The sequence below is a fragment of the Lissotriton vulgaris genome, chromosome 5 (genome assembly GCF_964263255.1).
Source record: "Lissotriton vulgaris chromosome 5, aLisVul1.2, whole genome shotgun sequence".
Lineage (NCBI taxonomy): Eukaryota > Metazoa > Chordata > Amphibia > Caudata > Salamandridae > Lissotriton > Lissotriton vulgaris.
In genome coordinates, this window is record NC_141693.1 from 771,608,380 (window position 1) to 771,627,965 (window position 19,586).

Below are 19,586 nucleotides of genomic sequence, written 5' to 3' on the forward strand. Positions count from 1 at the left end.
TATAGCACTCCAACAAAGTAGTAGGATTATAACATTTTAATAACTTATAAATATATACAACGCAACAAAAACAGTAAATACATTGAAATTTTTTTTTTAAAAAGAAGCAACAATGGCCAGTAGCTGTGTTTTGTGCGAATAGTCCCAAGGCAGCACAACGTGCTGAGTTCTGGACGGCACCCAGGTGATGTTACCTGGGTGCCGCACTGGTTTTTGGTATCCTACAATGCAGCTCCGAAAAACGGCGTGGGGCGTCCCGGGTGGTGCGGGGGGAGGCCTCGTCAGTAGCGGTCTGTTGTGCGAATAGTCCCAAGGCAGCAGAACGCGCTGAGATGTGGATCGCAACCAGGTGATGTCCAGTAAGTTGCCGCACTGGTTTTGGCATCCTACAATGCTGCTCCGAAAAACGGCGTGGGGTGCCCCGGGGGGGTGGGGGGGAGGCGGCGTGAACGGGCCTCCCCAGGTGGAGGCTCGTCTGCTGTACTGGGGCGCCCCTTTACCGTTTCAGTTGCCATTCCGCCCGCTTTTGCTACACTGTGCCTCATCCTCCATTCAGCTGTTTATCGCCCGCTCTTGCGGCTACAGCGTCTCGCTCACCATGTAGTTGAGTTGCGCCCACTCTTGCGGTGCAGCGATAGGCGGCTGCCACAGGACTCTTAAAATGGCGGACGGCTCTTCAGATTTGGGCCTGGTCCACTAAAATGGCCCTGGGACACCTTGGAACTCGGATGTCCCCTGAGCCTTGAAGATTTTACAAAAGTCTTGGGGGCCCCCGACTCCTGCAGGCTTCCGGTGGGGAGCGGCTGCCATGATTGCTCGCGGAATGACCACGACGGAGCCACGAGATGGTGGTGCTCTCATGCTGACGCCAGTTTCAGTCTGAAACATCCAGAAACAAGGTGGGGCTTTCATCGTTTGGGGAAAAAAAAATGTTTTAATCCAATGAAAAGTGTTATTTTTAGGTCATATGATCAAGCCTTCTATCATAAGGAAACCAAAAGTAAAATGAACCAATTAAAAGTTTTATAAACAAGTCACATGACCTGTTATGCTTACGTTACGCGCTGCTATAAAAAGCGTAGAAAATCCGTTGGCACGTGAGGTGGCGTCAGTAGCGGACCGATGTGCGAATAGGCCGAAGGCAGCACAACGCGCCAAGATCCGGATGGCACCGAGGTGGTGTTCAGCAAGTTGCCGCACTGGTGTGGCCATCCTACAATGCTGCGCCGAAAGTCGGCGAGGGACGCCCCGTTGGCCTGTGAGGTCGCGTCAGTCAGTGGGGGCTGTTTGAGGATCTGACTGCATTGGAAAGCAATGTGATGCTGTGCGTCGCCCCCAAGATGGAGGCTCCTCGGCTGCAGTGGGGCGCCCCTTGGTGTTTCACTCGCAATCCAGCTGAGTTGCGTCCGCACTTGCGGCTGCAGTAGGCCGAAGGCAGCACAACGCGCCGAGATCTGGATGGCACCGAGGTGGTGTCTAGCAAGTTGCCGCACTGGTGTGGCCATCCTACAATGCTGCGCCGAAAGTCGGCGTGGGGTGCCCCGTTGGCTTATGAGGTGGTGTCAGTAGCGGACCGATGTGTGAATAGGTCGGAACCAGCACAAGGCGCCAAGATCCGGATGGCAAGTCCTGGATGTTGAGTGCCATAGTTGAGAGTTCTGAGCAGTGCTTGTAACACTGTCTGAAGCTTATTTGCACCTGCTGCAGCTTCACTATTGCCCTGGTGTGGCCAAAGATCGCCCATGACATAGGCGGCCGGCTCCCGAGGTCCGGCGGAACTTTTTTCCTTTTCCTTTCTGCATCTTGTCCTACAATCCGTTTGACCTGAAGACACGACCAGGTCCCTGAATGTGTGCAGGGGGACGCTATTGATTGAATCAAAATGGCGGCTTCACACAAAGCTGACTCAAGCGTTGCTGGTGATGCTATACAGACAAAAACTGGTTTTCAGTTTGTACATTCTTCAGGATTTTTCCATCCAAGGCTGGTTGAGAGTTTGTAGAACAATGGCTTTAGATCTTGCCCTCCCCTCTTATGACTGTTGGTTCTTGTTGCCTATCTCTTCTGTTGTCATTTACCTGAACCTTTTTTGACTGCTGAAAGGGGTTCTGGTCCGACCGCTGGTTGGTGGAGACATTTTGACTATATCCTGGACCTGCCCGGCCTCGCCCAAAATGGCGCCGGTATAAATGGGACTCGTAACTCCTTGTTGTGTACTGGTTGCACAACCTTGATATCACGAGATACGTATGCAGTTTTGAAGCACATGGCGGGCGGGGATGAGAATTGATTGAATATTTCGACATCCTTATTGATATTAAGTTCTGATGTGTTATTGATTACTTTACTATTGTAAGTTCGAATTAACGTCACCCATGGTACTTGCCCGCAAATGTATATCTAGAAAATTTTATTGTAAGTGGCCCTGTCGTATTTTAATTACAAAATGTACGTCCACCGATTCCGCAACTGTTAGACACCTTAGTTCTTGCAACCTAATGGCCCGCTTGTTACATTCCTCTACAGTGTAAATGCCTCCTCATCATATACGATTCCAGTTCACTCCGTGGCCGGCCCACTTGGTTATAGGCCTGTATTTGTATACTGACATTTTCACAATAAAGGTTTTTAAAACAAAACATGGTAGTAGTATTTACATTGGTAAAGTTTTTAATTTTAGTCACTGTTTTCGAATCAGTAAAAGGCAAGTGAAAGAAAGCAGTCCAATTACATGACGGATAAAAGGTATAATACGCAGGAACGCAGTTAAGATAAATGGTCAAGGGCTGTTGTGTTTTTTACTCCTGCAACATAAAGTGATCGATAAGAATCTGATATTCAGGTGTATCGGCGACTAAGACAGCAGGCCGAGCATCTTTTGCTCAACGGCTCCGTCATGGGACGAAGAAACGCCCTTTTGCTAGAAAAAGGAATATATTTTACTTGCAGGACAGTTATAAATTTTCCGGGAAAGTACATTAGCCTGGAACATTATAACATATATGTTTAAGAAAAAATAATGTTCGGAAGCAATAAAAAGCGTAATTTTTAGGTCATATGACCAAGCCTTTCATCATTAGAATAACAAAAGTAAAATGAACCAATGAAAAGTTTTATAAACAAGTCACATGACCTGTTATGCTTACGTTACGCGCCGCGCCCCGGATCGCTTCCGGGAAGCTGCGCTTCGCGCACCGGAGCACTTCCGGGTGTGCTAACGCGGCGTGTCATATAACGCATTACGCGACAACGTAGGTCCAGAATATAGTCAAAATGTCTCCACCAACCAGCGGTCGGAACACAACCCCTTTCAGCAGTCTAAAAAGTTCTGTTAAATGACAACAGAAGGGACAGGCAACAAGAACCATCAGTCAAAGAGGGGAGGGCAAGTTCTTCCCTACCGGGTCACGCTGGGGCGCTACCGGAACTGATCGAATTGGTAGTCTACAGTGTTTCTGGATGTTTCAGACTGAAGCTGGCATCAGCATGAGAGCACCACCATCTCGTAGCTCAGTCGTGGCCATTCCACAAGCAATCATGGCAGCCGCTCCCCACCAGAAGCCTGTGGGAGTCGGGGGCCCCCAAGACTTTTGTAGAATCTTCAAGGCTCAGGGGACGCTTTCGAGAATGGGGCCCAAGCCCTAGTAGACAAGCGTCCGAGTTCCAAGGTGTCCCAGGGCCATTTTAGTGGATCACGCCCAAATCTGAAGAGCCGGCCGCCATTTTGAGAGTCCTGTGGCAGCCGCCTATCGCTGCATCGCAAGAGCGGGAGCAACTCAACTACATGGTGAGCGAGACGCTGTAGTCGCAAGAGCGGGCGGTAAACAGCTGAATGGCGGAAGAGGCACAGTGTAGCAAAAGCGGGCGGAATGGCAACTGAAACGGTAAAGGGGCGCCCCACTACAGCGTGTCTTCAGGTCAAACGGATTGTGGGACAAGGTCCAGAATGGAAGAGTCATCAAAAGGCAAAAAGTTCCGCCGGACCCCGGGAGCCGGCCGCCTATGTCGGGGGCGATCTTAGGCCACACCAGGGCAACACGACTTGGGGAGGGGGCAAGAGCCAAGCGCCCCTCCCAGTCCGCGCCACCACACCGTATGTTGAAAATCTGAAGCCATCGTTCTACAAACTCTCAACCAGCCTTGGATGGAAAAATCTTGATGAATGTACAAACTGAAAACCAGTTTTTGTCTGCATAGCATCAGCAGCAACGCTTGCTATAAGAGTGCATGAGTTTCATGCTCGATCGATTGAGCTAGCCGGATCAGGCAACAAAAAGTATAAAATAGTTATGTAAATAGTTATTTAATAAAATGTTTTACCCTGTTACTTTGCTGGTGTGTTGTATATATTTATAATATTTGCATAGAGTTTATCCTTATTTTGGGCGGGGTGGGTGGCGGAGCCGAGCTGTCTTGCAGCCCTCATGGTGTGGAGCTCAGTTCATCTCACTATTTTCGTATTTCTCATGAAGGGTTGTTCCTAATGTTTCTATTTTAGCGAGGTCAAAAAGAGATCCCATTAGTGGCCTACTGATTTTGCTCGATTACTTTTGTTTTTTTACACGATTTTTCACTATCTGCAAAGACTAAACAGAGTATTGCGACTTTGTGCTTGTTTGTAAATAGAGAATGAACCAAAGAGAATCAATTCTAAAACAGTAAATGCTTGGATAACAATCAATCAAATGGAGAGACAAGCAGGCACGACGGATTACAACGGGGGCAAAGGCCTGCGTTAACTACCCTTCACTATCTGCAAAGAGAGAGTACTACTAAGAGAAAAGAGGGGGGGGGGCAGCGTTCAAAGCACATCAGCGTGCATAAACACGAAAAAGTTTTTACCTATCACGTACTTGACATTTGACAGCTTTTGATATTTGCTATTAAAAAACCATTGAAATTCACTGAAAAAACCATAGGTTTTGGCCCATATATAGTTAGGGATTAGCATTTGCAAAACCTTAATTTACTCGCACAAAACCATAGAAATTCGCATATATAGTTAGATGCAATAACTATATATCGCGCACCCGCAACCCACTGCTGATGATGTCACATATTACATCATTCATGACATGGTCAGTGACATCACTGATGACATCACTGATGACATCTCAAATGACATCATTCATGACATGGTCAGTGACATCACTGATGACATCACTGATGACATTTCAAATGACATCACTTGTAAAATCACTGATAACATCTCATTTGTCATTACTGATCACATCACTGATGATATCATTCATGTGATATACGATCAACCTCTTCAGACTCTAATATAACCTTAGATACAATCAGTGTAAACAGACTCTCACAGACTGTCACTCATCCATGGAGTTACTCACACATCTAGTCAGTCATGCAAAGAATCAATCACACCTCCATTTCCTCAACTATACAGTTATACACACCTTACTTAATCAAACATATACTAACACATATTTACTCTCTTATACAATCCCTGATACAAGTTCACAATGATCCATACAGCCACTCACACATTCACTGGCTCTTATGCACAGTTATTTATATATGTCAACTCTTACATGTACTGTGTTTTACATATGTAGTTACTTTGACATGTAGCACTGAGATATCCATTCACTCACCAATACACTCATGCACACAGTCAACCGCACATACAGCTGTTTTCACATGCACTTTTGAACCCATACATCTACTGAATCAACTGCTCACACATCTATGCACAGAGTCGCACACCTCCCAGCCACCCACACACACTCAGTCTCCCATACAAATATTTGGGCAACCAATCAATAACCCATATAGTTACTCATATAGCTACTGATCAACACATGCAGCAGTTTACAGAACTACAGTAATAATGATGCACAAATTAAGACAGTTTAGTCACTAACCCATGCACTCAGTGAGACACATTTAATCATTCTCTCATACAGTCAGTCATGCACCTACTAAATCCTTCATCCAAACACTTATACATCCACTCATTCTTCAATATGTAAGACATATTTTAACTTTACAGAAACATACAGTCACTGGATGTTGTCATTTGAGATGTCATCAGTGATGTCATTTGAGATGTCATCAGTGATGTCATCAGCGATGTCACTGACCATGTCATGAATGATGTAATATGTGACATCATCAGCAGTGGGTTGCAGGTGCGCGATATATAGTTATTGCATCTAACTATATAAGCGAATTTCTATGGTTTTGTGCGAGTAAATTAAGGTTTTGTAAATGCTAATCCCTAACTATATATGGGCTAAAACCTATGGTTTTTTCAGTGAATTTATATATATATATATAATTCCTGATTTGTAAAGTGTGACTTATCACCCCTAAGAGTATCCAGGCACTTGGGGCCATCGGAGAGATTACGTGAGCTATTGCCTAGAGTCACATGATGCTGAGCTGCCACTAGCACCAGGGATTGCTCCACACCTCTCCTCTCTCTCTCTCTCTCTCTCTCTCTCTCTCTCTAAATATATAAATATATATATATATATTTTCACTAAAAACAAAGGTTAAATTAATGTTATACTTGAGTGAATATGTCAGTGACAACATTAATGTTTTGAACTAAAAAGAACGCAAAAATTCACCAGTTTAAGTTGGCTGTCAGGACTCCTAGACACCTAGTGGGTTCAATTGCTTAGAATAGAAGTAGTTCCAGCAAGAAACGATCAGAAAGAAGTCCTTGGGATGTTTTGACTCAGAGGCGACATCTCAAGATGGCCGCCGACGCCGAGTTGAAGTTAGCAGTCTTGTTTTCTGCTGCTATCGTGAAGGAACCCAGGTGAAGCGCGCGCGAGTGAGAAACTGCGCACTTCACCTGAACCGTTGATGGAGAAGGAGCGTTTCAGGAAGAATCCAGTAAAACTGTTGAGAATAGTCGCGTGTTACGGAAATTAAATCCTTATAACCGTAACACCAGTTCAAAGTAGAAAAGTAGAAACCTCAAGGAATAATCAGAGCATGACTTATTATAGTTGTAACAAGTCGGAGTATAGGAGCTAGAGCGGAGGCTTCGGAGCGAGTGACCTCTCAGAGAACTCGTGAAGAGGTTTAGACCTACCTGAAGTGACGAATTTTCTGCAGCCTTCTTAGTAGACGTCGAAGTACCCAACGCGACCACCTGAAGAAGAAAGAAGATGAACCAAAGCTAAGTGTTATAAATGATAGTCTTAGAGAATGTAAATGAATGTATATAGTAAGATCAAGAGTCAAAAGAAAGAACATACTTACCGCATACGTTGTAGAAAAACCAGACAAAGCTGAGGTGTCTTTCTAAAGAAGAGAGACAATAAGAAGCATTAAAAGATACAAGAGATAAGGACAGCGATTAACAAAAGCAGTTTCCACAAGTCAAGTAAGTTAAGATAAATACAAATATAACACAGGAGAGGAAAATAGAATACAGAAAGCCTAAAAACCTTGTATTTAATTACAGGAAGGAGGAAACAAGTAGACAAGAAGAATAGGCAGAAAAGATAAAAGACACCACAAGAATAGGAAGAGCTCGAAAATAAATAAGTGAGTAGATTAAGAGAGAGAGAGAATTAGAAGTATTTTTTTTCTTGGAATATTGACAAAAAAGAAACCACTTATTAAAATTGCAGGAAGGAACGAGTCAAATACTAGACCAACTAAACAACAGCGAGAGGATAGAAAAGGAGCTGGGTCCTGGGAAGTAAATGGTAGGAGATAGAGTATACAGAGCTAATCTAGTCAGATGTAGAATAGATTAATAGGAAACTAACGACATTCCCTCCCTCTAGGTTTAACCTTTGATGGAAGTCTGCTGGCGGACAAACAGAGGAACCAAACAGAAACAGTCTCTTCTCTTTTGTTATTTTATCCATTTTCCCCATTCCCTCAAAAGTAACATTCTGAAGACTTGTGCAATCGAGCTTTGGGTTGTTGCTTAGGTGGATTTGGGATCTAGCATCTCTGTTCCTGTGTAACATAACCAGAGTGAAAATTTCTTAAGTCTGACAGAGTGAAGTGCCCAAGTTCCATTTTACACCCAAACAGAGATGGCAGAAGGGATAGATATGCAAGGTTTAGGGGTAATATTAGACACTATACAAAATGAGTTGAGTGCAGTCAGAGAAGAGAATCAAAACCTTAGACTAGAAGTAATGAATTCAAGGAAGGAGACCGCAGAGATAGTACAAAGGTACAGACAACCATTTAGTACAGGATCAGATACACAAAACCCCTTGTCAGAGAGTACCAATAGGATGCCAACTCAAGTGATCCATTCCTTATCCCCAGTTATCCCATTAGCCGCACCAGAGCGATTTAGCGGAGACCCACAAAAGGCACAAATATTTATCACACAATGTTCCTTACACTACATGTGTCGCCCTTCAATTTTCCCTGACACGCAGTCAAAGGTCGTCTTTGCGTTATCATATCTAAGCGGGGATGCAGCGTCGTGGTCTTTACCTTTAATTACAAGAGAGGATCCAATATTACGAAACTATGATGAGTTTAAAGAAGAGTTTCTCTGAATTTTTGGCAGACAATGGATATCCAAAGCAGTTGACAATGAACTACTAGACTTGAAGCAGGGGAGTTGAGATTTGGTGTCCTATTTGGCGCAGTTTGATAAGCTTGTGGTAGAAACGAATTGACCTGAGAGTAAGAGAGCAACAGTGTTTTATTGTGGTCTGAGAGATGAACTAAAAGATGTATTGGCTGGAATACCAAATAGACCCACAGAAATCTCTGCCTTGGTGGATCTAGTTTTGGAAATAGATTTCCGACAAGGAGAAAGGAAAGGAGAGAAAAGAAGAGATTTCAAGCCAGTGGTTCCCAGGTTTGATCGAGTTCGATCGGAAGCTAGTCGAAGTCATGAAGGCCAACAGGGTACTGAACCTATGCAGATTGGAACAATACGTGGACCCTTGACCAAGGAAGAGAAGGAGAAGAGAAGAACCAACAATTTATGCATGTATTGTGGATCTGGAGGTCATTTTGTTAAGAACTGTCCGAGAAAACCAAAGACAACTTTTAAAACGAAGGAAAACTAATTGCACCACCTATTGGCGGAGTTGAACAGGTGGGTGCGATCCAAGAAAAAACTCCTGAAGAACATAGAGTGGCAAATACCCTACAATCAGCAGCACCTCATTTAATCTTGTCAATGGAGGTAAAATTCAGACACGTCACCTTAACAGAAGTTTCGGTGATGATAGACTCAGGGGCCACGGGGAACTTCTGTGATTTAAAATTTGCAAGCAAAGTGGGAATTCAAGCAATTAAAAAACGCAAGAGTGAACCCGTCAGAGCCGTAGATGGAACTAACTAGTCTTCGGGTCCTATAGTTAGTCATACTGAAGTTATGCAATTATCCTCTAATGATGGGCATCAGGAACAGATTCAGTTTAACTTGATTGATGCCCCCAGTTCCAGTTAATACTTGGGCTTCCCTGGCTCACGGAACTAAATCCAACAATTGATTCGAGTACAAGAACCATAAAAATGGAATCCAGTTATTGTCAAGAAAATTGCCTTGGACACCAGGAAGAGAAGCCAGAGTTCAATCCTGCGAATTCCTTGAGCCTACTGGAAGGTTCAATCTGCGTCATCGACGCTCAAGAAGTACCGGAAGAATACCAGGATTATGGGGATTAAGCATGGGCGAATTTTGCGAATCTCGCGTTCGCGAATTTTGCGGATTTGCGAACTCGCAATCCGCAAAATCCGCGAATTCTCGCGAATTTGCGGATTTTTTTTTTTGTGTTTGCGCGGGTTTCTGCCAGTTCGCGAGGGTTTTTTACAATGCCGCAAATTGCGAACTTACCTGTCCGGTCGCAAGTTTCGCGAACTTGTTGTTTCTACGTGTCCAGCCTGTTTGGGACACTCTTCTTCATCACTGCCACTCTCTGTCACCACTGCCACTCTCTGACTACTCATGCCACCCTCTGTTTCATCACAGCACCCTCTGGTTGTCCAGTCAGTGTACATTATTGTGGCAACGCAAGCACACCTTCCCTGCCTCAAGTGACCTGAATTAATTTGGGGCTGATTAATGTGTCACAGAATATTTTTTTAGCTGGCACCTGCTTCCTTAGTGCTTCCTGATTAGTGATCTTTTGCACTTGCTAAGTGCTTTCATTGTTGCAAAATTAGTTACAACACCTGCCCTGCCCCAACTGACAATAATGAATTAGGGGCTGGTTAATGGATTTGAACTTCCAGCCTGGCTCCTGCTTGTCTCCCTTAGCTGTAATTCAGGACCTTTGTGGCATATGTGTAACTATTCTGAGGTTCAGAGCAGGGTCACATAATAGTTTCAACTGGCAACTGAACTCTGGAGGGGCCCCTCAGGAAGCACTACAGGAAATGGCTACTAATGATGAGCCTGAACTTTTGATAATTTTTGAAAGTAGGGGACCCCTATATATTGGACAGTTTTTACTTGCTATACATAGGGAAGTAACTTAGGTTTAAAATTTCAGAGCAATACACGGCCACCTGAAGAAGGCTACTTGGCCGAAACGCGCGTCGTGATCCACCTTGCCGTATTGCTAACATCTTTTGTCTTTCTCTTTTTCTATTCACTGTGTGGTTCAAAGTATTTGCAGAATGAATGTACATGAATTATCAATGATCTAACTAACTGTATACAAAAATAAGATATAATCAATTCTTTTTTAAAAAAAACTACAAAAATACTACCAAAAAAGATATATATTTTTGGAACTATATTCTATAATAAATAAATAAAACAATTTGCTTCTATATTGGCTCTGTTGATGACCTTTTCACTTTAAACACTGGAAACTTTAGATTAGAAATATCACACTGTTCTCATAAGATTTGTGTACTTGGCTATAGACCTTTTTCAACCTGAGCCTGAACTTTTGAACCTGGTAAGTAGTTACTTTCAGTTTTGCTAAGATCGTATTTCTGCAATTTTGCACTTATTCGCGGGGCGCGAACTCACGCGAACAGTGCGAACAGTGCGAGCAAAATCCGCTGCTCGCGGATTTGCGGATTTTGCGGGAGATTCGCAAATCTCGCGGATTGCGAATTTACCGAAAATCCGCAAAATCCGCGAGCGAAACGGATTTTCCGCCCATGCTTAATGGGGATGTCTTCGATGAGGTAGAAGCGGAACAACTTCCTCCAAACCGAGTCTATGATTGCAAAATCGAAATTGAGCCTGGCTCAAATCTGCCTTGTAGTTGGGTGTATGCCTTGACTGAAAAAGAGCATGATCATTTGTGAGAGTATCTGAATAAATACTTAGCCAATGGTTTCATACGGCCCTCACAGTCTCCAGTGTCTTCACCTTTATTTTTTGTGCCGAAGAAGGAAGGGGACTTGAGAAGCTGTATCGACTACAGAGCCATAAATAAAATCACGAAGAAGACCCGCTATCCATTATCATTTATATCTGTCCTGCTAGACCAAGTGAAAGGAGCCCAAATATACACTAAATTAGATCTAAGAAGAGCCTGCCACTTGGTACAAATGCGGGAAGGCGACGAATGGAAGACAGCCTTCAGGACAAGATTTGGATTATTCGAATAGCAGGTCATGCCATACGGCCTTTGCAATGCTCCAGCAGCCTTTCAACATTTCATAAATGATGTCCTGAAAGACTTTATTGATCAGTGTGCGATAGTTTACATTGACGATATCCTCATTTACTCAGCGGATAAGGAAAAACATCAGGATCAAGTCAGAGGAGTTTTACAGAAGTTAAGGGAGAAAAAACTGTTTGTAAAACTAGAAAAATGTGCCTTTGGTGTTTCCCAAGTGGAGTTTTTAGGGTTCGTTCTCTCACCTACAGGAATACTTATGGACCAGCGGAAGATTGAGGCAGTAATCAACTGGAAGTCTCCAGAAAGTGTCAAGGAGGTGCAGAGTTTCATCGGATTCGCAAATTTTTACTGAAGGTTCATCAGTGAATTCTCACGCAAGATCTTGCCCCTCACCAAGCTACTTAAGAAAGGACTCAAGTTCGAATGGTCCAATGAAGCAGAAGAAGCCTTCAAATCTCTGAAACAAGATTTTACTTCCGCCCCAATTCTTCAACATGCTGATCCAACAGAACCCTTTTATGTCAAATCTGATGCCTCGGATCTGGCTGTTGGAGGAGTCCTATCTCAGCGGAGTAAGTCAACCGGTCAATTGCATCCAGTGGCCTATAGATCGAGGAAACTGACCCCTGCAGAAATAAATCATACTATTACGGAGAAAGAGTTATTGGCGATCAAGGATGCGTTCAAGGAGTGGAGACATCATTTAATGGGAGCACAACGTCAAGTAACTGTGTTCACAAACCATCGAAACTTGAAATTCTTAAAAATGGCCAGAACACTTACTGCAAGGCAGTTAGGTTAGTCGTTGTATTTTGCTCTCTACAACTAATTACCTATCGGCCAGGAGCACAAAACGGAAAAGCAGATGCCTTATCCAGCATAAACACAGAAAATCAGAAAACCCCCTTGGAAAACCAATCTATTATTCCAAGTGAAAAAAATAATAGGGATCACCACTTCAATCAATCTGGAAGACAGAATACTGGAAGTAATGGACTCTGAAGCCATGCAAGAATGGGTTAAAGAGGAAGAAGGTAGAAGGATTTTTCACAATCTGCCTTATTTTCAAGAAGCAATGTACATACCCACCAAGGAGTTAGAGCGACAGGTGATGAAAGAAGGTCATGATGCAAAATTAGCAGGACACAAAGGAGAAGCAAAAACCAAAGAACTCATTAAAATACATTATTGGTGGCCAGAAATGACGAAGGATATCGAGGAGTATGTGAAGACTTGCGAGATTTGCGCTCAGGGGAAATCTGAACGGCAGGCTCCAAAAGGGTTGCTCATGCCATTGCCCACACCACCCAATCCATGGCACACAGTCACCTTAGACCTTATTACTGATTTGCCACTAAGTCAAGGATATAATACCATCTTAGTAGTAGTGGACTCATTTTCCAAAATGGTTCACTTCACAGCTTTGAAAGGGGTCCCTACAGCTAAAAAGTTAGCTACTCACTTCAGCACTCAGATAGTGAAAATACATGGAATTCCCAAAATAGTGATTTCCGACAGAGGCCCACAGTTCATTTCCCATTTTTGGAAGTCATTTATGGAAGGGTTGGGAACAGAGGTTTGGTTTTCTACTAGTTATCACCCAGAAACCGATGGCCAGACGGAGAGAGAAAACCAGGAGCTCAAACAATATTTGAGATTCTTTCTTTTACAAAAAGAAGGCAATTAGTCGGATTATTTGTGGGCAGCAGAATTTGCCCACAATAATGCCAAAAATGTTTCTACTGGTTTCTCTCCCTTCTATATGAATTATGGCAGACATCCAAATTCCACTATCAGACAAACCGAAATATCTGTTCCAGCAGTTGAGGAAATAGTGACACATTTAGGACAGATACATCAAAGTGCTATAGAAAATCTAGAACAGGCAAAAAGGAAGTATAAGAACTCTGCAGACAAAAGGCGACGAGAAGGCCCCCCTTTAGAGAAAGGAGATTATGTTTGGTTAAGTACAAAGAATCTAAGACTCAAGGGAAATCGGAAATTCCAACCAAGATTTATTGGGCCTTATCTGGTTGAAGAAAAGATTAACCAAGTGACTTATCGAATCAAATTACCACCTAGATTAAAGATCCATCCAGTTTTTCATGTCTCCTTGTCGAAGAAGGCTCCAAGTAATTTGCGAGTCAACCAAGACCTCTTCACTTGGAAACAGGAACAGAATTTGAGGTCAAGGAAATATTGGACTCCAAAGAACGGAAGGGACAATTGTACTACTTGGTAGACTGGAAGGGTTATGGACCGGAGGAGAGATCTTGGGAGAAGGATGAGGATGTTCATGCTCCAAGGTTAGTTAAGTCTTTTCATCAACGATTTCCAACCAAACCAAGAAGGAGAGAATCTACCTTGTTGGGGGGTACAGTCAGGACTCCTACACACCTAGTGGGTTCAATTGCTTGGAATAGAAGTAGTTCCAGCAAGAAACGATCAGAAAGAAGTCCTTGGGCTGTTTTGACTCGGAGGCGACATCTCAAGATGGCCGCCACCGCCGAGTTATAGTTAGCAGTCTAGTTTTCTGCTGCTATTGTGAAGGAACCCAGGTGCAGCGTGCGTGAGTGAGAAACTGCGCACTTCACCTGAACCCTTGACGGAGAAGGAGCGTTTCAGGAAGAATCCGGTAAAACTGTTGAGGATAGTCGCGTGTTACGGAAATAAAATCCTTAGAACCGTAACACCAGTTCAAAGTATAAAAGTAGAAACCTCGAGGAATAATAAGAGCATGACTTTTTATAGTTGTAACAAGTCGGAGTATAGGAGTTAGAGCGGAAGCTTCGGAGCGAGTGACCTCTCACAGAACTCGTGAAGAGGTTTAGACCTACCTGAAGTGATGAATTTTCGGCAGCCTTCTTAGTAGACATCGAAGTATCCAACGCGACCACCTGAAGAAGAAAGAAGATGAACCAAAGCTAAGTGTTATAAATGATAGTCTTAGAGAATGTAAATGGATGTATATAGTAAGATCAAGAGTCAAAAGAAAGAACATACATACCGCATACGTTGTAGATAAACCAGACAAGGCTGAGGTGTCTTTCTAAAGAAGAGAGACAATAAGAAGCATTAAAAGATACAAGAGATAAGGACAGCGATTAACAAAAGCAGTTCCCACAAGTCAAGTAAGTTAAGATAAATATGAATATAACACAGGAGGGGAAAATAGAATACAGAAAGCCTAAAAACCTTGTATTTAATTACAGGAAGGAGGAAACAAGTAGACAAGAAGAATAGGCAGAAAAGATAAAAGACACCACAAGAATAGGAAGAGCTTGAAAATAAATAAGTGAGTAGATTAAGAGAGAGAGAGAATTAGAAGTAGTTTTTTTCTTGGAATACTGACTAAAAAGAAACCACTTATTAAAATTGCAGGGAGGAACTAGTCAAATACTAGACCAACTAAACAACAGCAAGAGGATAGAAGAGGAGCTGGGTCCTGGGAAGTAAATGGTAAGAGAGAGAGTATACAGAGCTAATCTAGTCAGAGGTAGAATAGATTAATAGGAAACTAACGACATGCCCTCCCTCTAGGTTCAACCTTTGATGGAAGTCTGCTGGTTGACAACCAGAGGAACCAAACAGGAACAGTCTCTTCTCTTTTGTTATTTTATCCACTTTCCCCCTTCCCCCAAAAGTAACATTCTGAAGACTCATGCAATCGAGCTTTGGGTTGTTGCTTAGGTGGATTTGGGATCTAGCATCTCTGTTCCTGTGTATCATAAAGTGAAAATTTCTTAAGTCTGACATTGGCAGAGCTCACTGTGACTTGAGACCCTGCCTTGCACTTCTTATCACCTTACATATTACATCACTCATGACATGTTCTATGACATCATTTATGTCATCATATATGACAACTCAAATAACATCATTGATGACATCACTGATTACAAAAGCTCTGGAGACCACATACCCCAGGGCTTCTTACTTTAAAATGTGAGAGGGGTTGTGTGGCCACCCTTCCTGGACCTTTTTTGGCCATGGGGGATCCCATCCCCTGGGTCCCCTTTGATATTGGTGGGTGCCCTGGTGCCCACCTAGAGTTCCCACCAGTCACTTGTGGGGGCCGCAGGGGAGTCCCATGGACCCCACAGCTCCAGCCAGCTCCCTGCATGTTACAGGAGCCGCATTGCTCCTGCCCACAGGGAGCAGCTATTTATGCTGCTGCCTCTGGGCGGGAGCAATATTCAGATCTGTTTCCCTACCCATATCAATATGGGCAGGGAAAGAGATCAAAAGTCTGCTCCCGGCCAACTGGAGCATGTTTATAGCTCCCACCAGCTGGGAGCAGACTTTGTGCTCGCTCCCGTTTGGCGGGAGTTAAAAAATGCTCTAGCTAGGTGGGAGCAAGCTGGTGCAGGCAGGGAAAACGCTGTGTCCCGAGACATAGCTTGTGTGCCAGCCCTGGGGAATGGGGTCCCTCGCACAATAGAATACTTAGGGAGGCGGAACTGCATGGCTCCTCTCTTTTAAAAAGATTAGCGCTCTTGGTGAATGGGGCCTTTAGATGCTTCCCCTCAATTATCTATACCGGCCCATGGGAAGGGATCAGCGGACCTTTGAAGGCTCAGGAAGGGGGGGGGGGGGCAGCATGTCCTCCTCCCCTAACGTAATGTGGCCCCCCGGGATGGACTCCGCAGGGCCTATATTGGCTCAGAGACGGGTGAAAGAAAGCCCCCTCCCCTTAAATAAACAACGCAACCCTGGGACACCATTTCTTCATTTTTTTCCTATTCCACAGGAGTCTTGCAGCATCATGGCAAAAGTTGACTATTTAGTTTTTTATTTTGGTCTGGGGGTCGCTGTGGGTCCCCCCTACAGGACATGATGGGCAGGGTATCCTTGCCCTGCCCCATTACATTTTAATTTATTCACTTCAGGGCACAGGACTAAGGGCCCCATTATGATGGCGGGCAGATCAACACCACCAGCCCAGCAGTGCTCACCGCCGACCATAAATCCCTGGTTCTCCCCCACCATATTAGTATGGCGGGGGCACAGCGGTGGACGGAAAGACTGTCCTCCACTTTTCTGCCGGTCGAATTCTCAACCTGGCAGAAAAGGAACACAATATGGTGGCTGTGTCTGCAAGACACTGCCATCCATATTATGATGTAGGCAGAAGATCACATTTCCATGGCGGCATAAGGCATGCGGTTATCGCTGTTGGGGGCCCGTTGTGGGCCCCCGGGTTTTGGTGCGTGAGGGTGCACATGGGGGTACCGATGGTCCCACCCCTGTTTGCATGCAAAAGGTGGTAGGTACCGCGCGGTGCCTGTCACTTTGTGCATGCAAATGCACAACATGCATTTTTTACATTGCAGAGGGTGCTGCATACAGCACCGCCCGCCGCAATGTCCTAAATTCGGGATGCGACCGCCATGGTGGCGGTCGCATCCTGATTGACATGGCGGGACCGCCGCACCTAGGGCGTCCCGTCCCGTTTGCAGTTGCCATCGTACTGATGCCCTTAGTCTCTGAGTCATCTAAGAGCTCCCAGCAATATTTTTCGCATCCTGCTGGCAGCCAATCATACGCTCGCTCCCGTTAGAGTCTGACTCCCACAGGAGTGAGATGGTCCTAGAGGAAAAAACTCCCTGGGCCACTTAGAACGTTTTTTTGAAAAAAATCATGACAGTCCCTCGAACCCAACCATCCAGATATATAAATATTTTTACACCTTAATTTCTTAAAAACTAATGAATGGATTTACACCAAATCACAATATGCACACTCTCCGGACCAAGATTTAGCTTCCTGCCAAACTTTGTGTAGTTCAGCAGTTTTTGCTGTAGCTATGCCTAAAGAAGTCTATAGATAATGCATGAGGATTTTGCGTTTTGGGAATCCATTCTCGGCCTCCGCTTGATGGATAATCCCATAACTTTCCATGCACAAATTAGGCAAAAAAGATCACTTTTTTGGAAAGTTTCGTGGAGATTCGTCAAACGGTGCCAAAGTTATTAGCATCACAAAAACTACATTTGGGTAATATATATATATATATATATATATATATATATATATGAACAAACCAATCTTCGAAAAAACCACACTCCAGTGGACATGAAGACACGGACCCAATGGTTACAGGCAAGGAGATTTTATTTCAAACCTCTCCGGTTACGCGTTTCGAGCAGCTTGTGCTCTTGGTATACCTGTGTGACCATTCCACAAGGGCAACTTGGTGGAAAGAATTAATTGCGTCCGGTCCGGTCGCGGAATGGTCCCACCCCGGAAGTGCGGATCCTGGGTGTTCGCCATTTGGACACTAATAGGAAGGTGGGGGGCCTGAGCCACGAGGAGATATTGGCAGGCGGCTGGCAAAGCTGACATCACCTTTTCACAACCCGGATGAACATTCAATGATGGAGGCAGCAAGGCACTTGCGTACACGAACTACGGAGTCTTTCTACCCAGGAACTAACAAGACCAGAATGCCTGTGCGGTAACGCCCACTGGGGCGGGACTTCTATTGAAATAAATCAGATGTTCAAACACACGCTTGCTTCCCCCGTCATTTGCCAGTGAACAAGAGCTCTTAAGCTCGAAACGCGTATGGTTTCAAAAGGGATTACAGTTTGCTGACTTCCTGCTGCTTGTGGCGTGCAGAGCGGTAACCCTTACCTGTGTGACCATTCCACAAGGGCAACTTGGTGGAAAGAATTAATTGCGGCCGGTCCGGTCGCGGAATGGTCCCACCGCGGAAGTGCGGATCCTGGGTGTTCGGCATTTGGACACTAATAGGAAGGTGGGGGGCCTGAGCCACGAGGAGATATTGGCAGGCGGCTGGCAAAGCTGACATCACCTTTTCACAACCGGGATGAACATTCAATGATGGAGGCAGCAAGGCACTTGCGTACACGAACTACAGAGTCTTTCTACCCAGGAACTAACAAGACCAGAATGCCTGTGCGGTAACGCCCACTAGGGCGGGACTTCTATTGAAATAAATCAGATGTTCAAACACAAGCTTGCTTCCCCCGTCATTTGCCAGTGAACAAGAGCTCTTAAGCTCGAAACGCGTGTGGCTTCAAAAGGGATTACAGTTTGCTGACTTTCTGCTGCTTGTGGCGTGCTGAGCGGTAACCCTTACCTGTGTGACCATTCCACAAGGGCAACTTGGTGGAAAGAAAAAAAAAAAATATATATATATATATATATATATATATACATATGGTATAGGAAACTGTACAGTACAGTACAGGATCCAAACCTGCCTTAAAAACACCTTTGTAACAAACGAAAAGCTCACAAAGCGTCTATGATATCAAAAGTAAAGATATATGCTGTTTTGACTCAGGTAAAAGCATTTCAGCAAACCCATGTTAATAGATGTGTTGCTCATCTTATCACCTCAGTACAGCAATGAAAACAATTGAAAGGTTTCTGACTTTGGTTACTGCACTGCACACAGCTTCTTTGGGAATCTGGCCCGTCCCTGCACACAGCGTCTTTGGTAATGCGGCCCTATGAGGGGTCTTAGAAAAGAAAGAAGAAGGGTTACTGTCAATGCAGCGTGGACTCCGCATCAGGCAGAGACCTCTGACGGATTTTTCATGTGCTGCAATAATCACATTTACATAATACAGATTACCTTTTTCGCCTTTGCTGTCACTTTCTGAACTTGCCACGTTGCAGGGTGACCTCACAAGCCAGGGTCTGATTAACAGAGAAATCTACAGCTGTGCGGTTTTAATCAGACAGGACAGAGGTTACACAAGCTCAATATCTGTGATAACCAGTCCCAATCTTCAGCGGTGCCACTGCCTGCTAGCCGTCTCTGAAAAGTGCATTATCAGCCTTTTTCAATGGAAAATGATACTTTATTGACCCCAGTATCAATCGCTGTGAGTAAAAGCGATGGCCAGAAGACGGTTCTTCTCGATTTTTACTTCTTGATGGCTGGCTCAGTTCGGACACAGAGGCAGGGCTGCCCATCATTTTATTGAACCATTATTTACGTTCGAAGAAAGTAATTAACTGTCTGTACACTAGCATTTACTTGTGAAAAATAACTTG